Raw genomic sequence first — 9,551 nt, forward strand, 5'->3', positions numbered from 1 at the left:
CTCCAGAATGAGTCGAATCAAATATTTAATCTATGTTAACTTCACATCTTTATTTCTTTAATACAGACACTTCTTTTTTTTTTGCTTCAAAGTCTCCAAAGACTGTGTAGACATCACACTGAGATGGGAACAGTCAGCCAGGACCCAGGAGGAATCATGATAGAAGATTTTTTCATTGGAGAGACCGTGTATAAATCTCTCACAAAAAAGGCAGGAGAATCTCTAAAGCTGCTCTGCATGCACATTAAAGATGTCCCATAAAAGCACTGCACAGTCTAAATTGATGCCATATTTACATATTTCAGAGAGCAAGTTGGCCTCCTACAGCCAAAAAGATGCTGTAATTGCAGTCATGGGAACAGACAGGAAGCCTAAGGAGAATGGTTTGTCCATAGGCTGAAGTTCTGGTCCTTCCCCTGCAGTAGAGCTGTATTTGGCCAGTAAGCCTATGGATTTCAGTAGCTGACATAAAATGCCTTTCAGCAGAGGTCAGCACTTCGAAGGCTGTTTTAGGAAGGAGGCAAATTCACCTGAAGGCAGGATGAGGCAACTGGGAAATATACCAGGAATGTAATTGTGAGGCCCTCCTCCCAAAAAAAAAAACCCCAAACAAGCACTTCTTTAGCAGTGTCTGTAGGCTGTCTTTTTGTGTGTGATGGGACAGAGCTGTCTCCTCTGGGTTACCTAAGGAGCAGATGCACTTGGATGATAAGTGTTTGGAGGTGCCATCGACCCTCTATTCCAAAACAAGCGGGAGTTAGGAGTTTCCTTCACTGCAAACAGAAGGTGAACAAAAATCAAAAGAGTAGCTGTAAGATGCAGTTTCTTTCTTCTCTGTTGACATGCCAGTTGCCTTTTATATTTTGGTCTTGAGAATGATTGGGAAAGGCATGGCTACCCTGGAAAAACAGTGGCAAGTTAGCATCTTTAGTGTGCACTGGTATTTGTCATCGCTTTCTGTGATGCATGAATCAGACCTCTGGGTGCTTAAGGCCATGCTCAAAAGTATTTGTCATTTTACAGCAACCGGTAAAAATCACAGTCAGATCCCCCAGAAGTTTCATTTTACTCCAAATAGGTCAAATTATTTGAGCACAAACAGAACTGAGGATGTGGTGGGAAGGTGAACTCCTATACTGAAGATCTAAAGAAAGATCTAAATCCCCTCTAAGAAGGGATGCCCCACCCCAGGCTGGGCTGGACATCCCCTTGTTTCATTGGCCAGCTAGCTAGAGGCTTCTGCACAGTGCTCCTGTGCTGTGAGGGTACCAGAGCACTGAACAGACTGCTCACAGGGGTTGTGGAGTCTCCTTCTCTGGAGACATTCAAAACCCGCCTGGACATGTTTCTGTGTGACCTCGTCTAGGTGATCCTGCTCTGGCAGGGGAGTTGGACTGGATGATCTTCAGCAGTCCCTTCCAACCCCTGCCATGCTGTGATTCTGTGATACTGTGTATGTTCATGGGTGGGAAATGACCAAGGGTGAGAGTAAGGTGCACACATCCCCTTAGCCAGAGTCTTGGGGGACAAAGGGAGCTGTGTGTGCAGGTTGACAGGGACTGTCCTCTCCTGTGACTTGCCCCTCTCCTGCTAATGGTGGAAGGTGGCTCTTGCATGGGACGTGGGGCTGAAATCCTTCCCTGTGCAGCTGGAGGAGTGCTGAGCTGCAGCAGGCTGCAATTGTGTTTACAATTCACAGCTAGGAACTAGTGACCATTGAGTCTAAATCCCAGGCAAATGAATACCATAAATCCTTTCTGAGGAGACAGGCCTCTGCCTTCAGATGTTTTTGAGCCTATTCAAGCAACTTCAGGCTATGCTATCTACAGCAGGGGGCTGAGTTGGTGCCCTTTTCCCTTACTGCTTCAGGGGAATGTTGTTTCTGACATTTGCAAGTTGAAGTTCAGTGCAACATCAGCCTCATCAATCACAGGATGAAGACAAACCCTGCCAGAGAATCCAGGCTTTATCTTTGCTTTCTGCTTTTCTCTGAGACACAGAAGGAGGAGGGGGAAAAAAGCTGTCAAATGCTTTTACGTGATAGTACTGGGTCTTGGAAATTAAAACTGGACTAGGGGCAAAAAATCATTACTAGAGGTGTCAGGAATGCAAGTTTGAATCTGAAAGGGGAACCCGAAAGGCAGACTTGTTCTGCTTGCTTGTTCTGCTGTTCTGATTATGTTTGCTTTTTATGGGGCAGATTTTTAGTATGTCAGTTTTATGCCAGTATTAAATATACTATCAAATTAATGGGTTTATGTTTGTACTTGTATTAATAACCCTTCAGCAAACTATTTATTAGTTATTTCTACCATGGAGCATCAGGGGATTAAAAAAGTTACAGTATAGATGTGTTTACATAAAGATTATATTCCTAAGGAAGCACTAAAAAAACCCCTCAGCCTAAAACAGCACATGCTGTGTCCACAGTCCAGTATTCGATATTTGAAGTTCATGCACAGAAGGACAAGAGTAAAGGAAGGCAACCTTAACAGAAAGCATCAGTGTAGCATACATTTCAAAACTTGCAGTGCCAACAGCTTCTACAGCATTGCTGAGTCAGCTGCACAAGGGTGAAATAGTTGTAATTTTACTGTCAGCCAAAGCATTTGAAAACCTGCGAGAGAAGATAACGAAAATATTTGTGAAGTTTTTGACCCTGTTTGTTTTTTTTATTTATGATGAACCTTAATTTATAAATGGATATGGAAGAAAAATGAATCATCGTTTTCTGGTAGCAAATATAATGTGATATTCTGGTCCTTAGCTGGGGTTTTGTTTAGTGCGTGTGTATGAATGCCTTTCATGCTGAACTGCATGGTTAATAAGTTATTTATGACAAAGCTCTTTCAGAGCAAGGATAGACTTGTTTTGTGTGTTTCACTGCATGGATTATGTTGCTGTCTTTAAACTAAGGGTTTGGGAAGGGCAGATTCTTAGTTCTTTCCTACAGGCTGATAATGCAGGAGGCCACAGGCAGCTTTCTCAAATGCTACAACTCACTTGTACTTTTGTGAACTTCTCTTGCCACGTACCTTTGCAAAAGATAGCTCAAATAATCAAAGTATGGGCTTTGATCCTCCTCAAAATCAATGGATCTCTTCTGCTGTCAATTCCTGTGCAGTTTGAAAACCGTAACTGGGCCCTGGCATAACTCAATAATCTGTTAGTGACTTCTTAATTTTGATTCAGGAGCCTTCCTATCGGAGTCTGTTGACCTGTCGAACAATAATGCCTTTTACTGTGAGACACACGTCAGAAGCGCAGCTGAGTAAACGTAACTCCCATGCTGTGAAAGCAGATATAACGCCTAACTTCCTTATTCGTAATAGTACTCTGCGATTAGTGCCAACTTCTGAAGCATTGCAGACAATACAAATACCTTGTACAGCTGTTAGGAGGTATCTGTATTGCATAACAATGTATTGAGGGCAGAAAACATCTGCCACAAGTGTTTACATATCATCAACTCCCTTTATTTTTCTAGCTTCAAAACATTATGCATCTTAGTTCTGTCTCTGCTCCTCACTTTGCTCCTGCAACACACCTGTAGGACAGAGGCTGATATGGCACTAAAATTAGAGGCAATTGGAGTTTTTTCCTACCTAAGCAAAACAAGTATGATTTCACATTCCAGTTCGGATACATGTGAAGTGACATATGTATCATAACCACCCAATTACTGCACTTTATTACAAAAATCTTAATAGCACTATTCTTGAAGAGGAATAGTTTCAGCTTTTTAACTAAGTGGTCATCTGAAGATTTAAGTAGTTAGTCCAGGATAAGACCATCTCTCTGGGAATGAGTTGTGGGAGCATTTTCGTAGTGGTTTTAGTGTACAGCCACCCAGGTCATCTTAAACATCCTATGGTAGCAGTTCACATGCACATAATCTGTCCTGGTGGGTCAGCAGTGAGGGAGTGGCAAGGAGGGGAGGTTCTAGTGACTTAAGCATAGTAAAGGATCTCACATTACCTCCCAAGACTCCCACAGTGTCTTCTCCTGTCATTTTTACACTTATCTCCAGGATACTGAAAGAATTTCTAAGCAAATTTGTTAGTAGCATCATGGCAGTTGAATATCCCAACTTTTGTCACTCAATGGCATTTGCAAATTCAGTGGCCCTCCTGTTCTGAAATCACATTGAATAAAGGAGAGGCACTGTAAGAATACGTGACTGTAGCTGTGATTTTTTTGAAAAATAAAATATAGACGGAATGGAAGATGACAAAGATGGAAGCCATCAAAGAAGCCAATGGAAGCCAACAGAAACAGTCTTTTTCAAAGGAAAATTATGAAGTGGTAGACTTTCAAATAATGAAAGTAGTGATAATTTGAGATAGAACCAGATAGGACATATCAATACTGTCTTGGAAATACTGGCAAGGCTGATTGAACTTTGTGTGTAAGTTGTTTGCTAGGATTATTTTCATAAACGCATAGCAGTGTCCTTGCTAGAATGACAAAAAGCAGCAGGCTGTTGAAACAGGCACAGCACAGATGGCCCAAAGGCTGCTGGGGTGAAGCTGAACTGCAAAAGAAAAAAAAAAAGGAACCCACCAAAAACCCCAGACACGTCAGCAACTTTGTCAGTTCCTTGGCTGCTGGATGTGTCTAGAGGGCTGGTGGCAGAATGTACTTCTGAAAGTAACAATACCAAGCTAAATGCAAACATCGTTTCCTTAAATATGTTCTTTTAGTCACAGAGAGGAACACAACTCTAATCAACGAAACTGAACTGCAGACTGGGAAAGAAAAAAGGGAGACAGAAGCTGATGAAATTTCTGGTTTTTAACATTTAAGGGGAAATCTAGTGTCCTGGGATGATGGAGAGACACTGTGGTGGACACGTTTATGCTTTGTTTCAGCAACCATAGCATGGTTGTATTTTCAGAAGTCACAGTTAATGCTCTGGGGGGAAAATGCAGCATATTATTTACATGCCAGCTGTACTTTGTTTTTTGTCACCTTTTTCAGCACAGAACTGTTGCCCTTTTTCATTTTTTTATCCCTTTTGTCAGCTGATAGAGAATGGGATTGTATTGAGGAAGGGTCAAATGAGAAGATTAAAAGGTAACATTTCCATTTTTTCTTATAAGAGAGCATCATCTTAGTCTCAACAAGAAACCTCCATCTGCACTTTTCCAGGAGTCTGTTTCTTTAAAAAGATGTTTTCAAGATTGATTGGTATCAGGTGTGCAGCGCCACGTGGTTCAGGCGTTACTATGGCGACCGCTCTTTTTAGATAGGATGTCAGAGACTATAATTGCGCTTACAAAATCCTGCGCACAGTATGATAACCTGCACGGAAATAAGCCGTAGCCCCTCTCAGAGTTAGGTCAATCTGTGTGAATTTACAGATTTGTGACCGCAGGCTACCAATATTGCCTGTTGATGTTTGGAGGAGATTTCTCTCCCCTCTCTCTTTCTGTGTGACAAACAGGCAGGATCAGCTCGACAGTAGAAGAGGAAAGACTTGGTCCTTTTGACCGCCATCCCTTCCCAGCCCCTTCTGAGTCTGTGGCTCTTTCTGTGTCTCAGGCTCGCAAATACACCATGTTTTATTGCCATAGTGGCTTCTGCGTGGTTGTGTGGTGGACAGTGGCAAGCCTGAAACGCCTTCTCTGCTTTCCTCGTATCTCTGACAAGTGATTAAAATTAAACTACCCTTCAAAATGCTGCTTGCTCACCCTTTGTATCTCATGAGTCCTAACACTGTAACCACATATTTGCCTTTTTACAGTGCAGACAGCAGTAATGTTATACTTGTTCATTAACTTCTGCAGGGCTAAGGCACAGGTTAATTGGCCCTTCTGTCCATATGCTGCTTATGCCTGTGCAAAGGTTGGTTGACCTTTTGGCTACCAAAGCCTGTAAATTCCTGGGTTTCTGCTTCAAGCCAAGGAAGTTGTAGTTGATATGAAAAGTAATGAGTTCACAAAGCTTATTAGCTTGAATTCGGTGCTGGTAAGATGAAAGGAAAAGTTGGTAAGGAGTAAGGAAGCTATGACTTGGATCAAGAGGCAAGCGCTGAAGGACCAGTAGAGTTAAAGGATACCGTGCCTTCCTGCCCCACTGATTTCTCTCTACTCCAGCTATCTGTTGCCAGCAGCAAGGAACTCCAGGCTCAGCCTCCTATGGTTGCCCAGTAGACCACAAGAATTTGTGTCAGTGTATGAGGCTGTTACAGGAGATCAGGTGTCAGGGGAAGGTCTACTGGTAGAAAATAAAATTTCTCTGGAGTACAATGATGAAAGAAACCTTTCTGATTAAGTCCTTTACATTCCTGCAATTTTAATAGCGCTGATCCTTTAAGTTGCTAAGTAACTTCAGCTCTCCCCAGTATCTGTAGAAGGCAACAATACTCAGTACTCTTCAGAGTCTGATGTGTCCTGGTGGTCTCTCTTAACCATACAACTGCTATTTTGAAAGACAAAATTAGAAAAAAAGAGACAAACTATTATGGCTCCAGTTGTGCAGAGGCTTAAGTATGTGTTTTCAAGCATGCGACTATGAAAACTAAGCGCCTGAAGTCTTGGAGTTAAAGTGACATTTGATTGAATATTACATTTCAGTTTTGATTTGACTTTATCCCCGATTGTATTTGAGTTCTCTTTCTCTAGGTAATAAGTAGGCTTTAATACAAGAAATAAATGGAGCATAGTCAAATAGTTAAAGGTGAGTGTGGTTAGTCATCCTTTAAAGTCAACTTTGTCATGCCTGCACTGTATTAAAGTATGTGCCCTTCAGCTGTGCTGGGAGTCTTTTAGAAGCTAGTGTTACTCCAGGGGTCAAATTCCTAAACAGAATTTTCCCGTTGACTTTTAATAATATTCATGAATTAATTTGAGATCAATAAGCTGTAAGGAACAATTCCAAATATGGAAAAAATTAAAACAGACCCTAATACAGGCATCAAGCAGCTTGAGAATTAAATATCAAAAGCAGATAAAGAGCAAAAGAAGTCAGACTTTGTATAGCATAGAGCTCAAACACTGATAGGGAGACTGATTGAAATCTGAGGGGATGGTAAACAAAAGCATCTGTCCTTTCAAAGACCATGTTGCTTAATAAAGATATAACAAGTATGGTAATTGGCTGCTTTGCATCTAACTGTATAAATAAGACTGGTAAATGCCAGCCAAAGCTACTACAGACAGGAGAGTCAAACACTGAATTGTTTGGCATAAAAGTGAGAGCTTCCACAGCTGGTTCCTTACTGAAGAAAACTGACACAGGAGGTGACTTAACTTACTAATTATTGCCTTATTCTTCGTGTTTTTACTTCTGTTTCCCTAATTTCTTTCTTCTCTGTGGGGAAGGGCTTTCCCTTCTGATTTTGCTGTGTTCCTCTAAGCAACAGAAACACACAACAGAAAGCCATCTGGAAACCAGACTCAGTGCCAGCCCCATTCAGAATAAAAAAGCTGATTTTTGATGCCTGATTTGGAGTACCACATGGTCCACTCTGCATGTCTCACAGCCAAACTGGAAATCTATCACCATGCCCAGTTTCCAAAAGATGAGGCCCTTAGAATAGAAAGTCGTACTGGATCAGTTGATAGTTCCCCATCTATTGCACACCTGTCAGGATGTGTGCTCAACCTGGAAACTCTTGGTAACTATGACCATCTTATCCTGCTTTTTGCATTGCCTGCAACAAGCTAAACATGAGTCATCAAGAAAAGTGGAGTCCTTAGGCCATGTCTGGAAGACTGTGTCCAGTTTTGGCCCTGCCTTACCAGAAGGATGTTGATAAACTGAAGCAGGAGACCACCGAGTTGGTCCAAGAAAGAACACTTGTCCTGTGAGGAGAAGCTGGGACTTGTTCAGCTTGGAGAAGACTTTGGAGGAACCTAAGAGCAGCCTTCCCATACTTGTAATGTGTTACTGTGTAGATGGAGCCAGGCTTTCTACAGAGTTGCACAGCAGGAGAAAATGAGAGAATGGTCATGAACTAGAACAGGGCAGATTTGGATGTGAGGTAAGGAAAAGCTTTTTCTTCATGAGGATGGGTAAGTCTTGGTACAAATTACCCAGAGAGGTTGTGGAGTCTCCATCCTTGGAGATATTAAAAAGCTGACTGGACAAATCCCTGAGTAGTGTGGTCTGAAATAAGTATTGAGGCTGCATTGAGCAGGAGGTTGGAGCAGGTGACCTCCTGAGATCACTTCCAACTGGAATTACTCTGTGATTTTAAATGGCCAGTTTTTCAGTCTTCCTTTATCCTCTACTTCTGGCTCTGTCCCAAATACATCTTCCTGGCTATGTATCCTGTCCCACTCTGAGTGGCCTATGAGTGATCAAGATATCACTGTGGTTCTTCACCAAGTGAGCCTTGACATGATGAGAAATGTGCTGGTTTTGACATGTCGATGATGAACTTCTACTTTGACAAAACCCTACCTTGTCTTCGTAAGGGAGCTACTTAGCTAGGACCTGTAAGCAACTGTCCCAGCAGGAAAATGTTTACTGTCCTTTCATGCTGCTACCTATTTTATTTAGAATTATGTTGTGTTGTCTTTAGCATTACTGCTCATCTGGAGGTTAGTATTTAACTTCTCAAAATGATGGCTGGCAAGAAGCCATAGCAAAAATTAGGAGGAAAGCAGAACAGCATTCTATCTGAGGTAGTTTAGTATAACAGAAATGAAGTTTTATTTCTGCTTCAGCAGATGAAGAAATAATATTGTTTAGTGTTCTAGTCAGAAATAAGTTCAAAGAACTTGTATTCAGGGTCCTAAATAAATGCCATAAATGCTGATAAATGCACTGAAAGTGGAGCTATTTCTGGGAGCAGGAAATGAGCTAAATATTCTAAAGGATGTGTGTTCATTTAGGCAAAAAGACAGATGGGAAAAGAATGAAGCCCCATACAGCAGAACAGTAGTTACTGGCAAGTGACTTGAGTGAGTCCCTGCATCAGGGAAGTGTAGAACATGTTTCACACCCACTCACCACCTTGACTGACTCTGCACCAGAGTTCTGACCTGTGCCAGCCTATCCCTGTGGCCTTTTAAGTCTGCTCAGGGAAGAAGATGGTTCTGACCAATGCTGGAAATGTAAGTTTCTGATTGTCACCTGAGTGCCTCAGCCATTTACACCCATCTGAACAGAACAACTTTGTTTTGTTAACTTGTTTTCACTGGGAAGGAGGTGTTTGCTCCTTTTTTTTTTTCCAGGAGACTGGCATTTTAGGCTGTCCCTAGTTTTTTTTGTGTTTGCTTCTGAAGGAAGCATCAGCGGACCATGGTCTCTGAGAATCCACCAGAGTCTGCTTCCCTCTAGACCTTTCTTAGTGTCTCATGCACCCCATCTATTCCTTAAGTATTGACAAAGTCAAGTAGGATTCCTTGCTTTGATTTAATTAGGATTTTTAGTTGTCCCAGAAGCAGTGACCTTAATTCATTTTCATATGCAGAACTTTTTTAGATGACTAAACAGAATAAAGTTGAACTAGTTTGTACTCTTCCTAATTATATTACCTCTTTCCGTCCCCTCATCTGACTTTGAGAATAATTCAGAAAGCTTATGCTTTTCTTCAGCAG

Source organism: Mesitornis unicolor, unplaced genomic scaffold (genome assembly GCF_000695765.1).
Source record: "Mesitornis unicolor isolate BGI_N332 unplaced genomic scaffold, ASM69576v1 scaffold46903, whole genome shotgun sequence".
In the NCBI taxonomy this organism is placed as follows: domain Eukaryota; kingdom Metazoa; phylum Chordata; class Aves; order Mesitornithiformes; family Mesitornithidae; genus Mesitornis; species Mesitornis unicolor.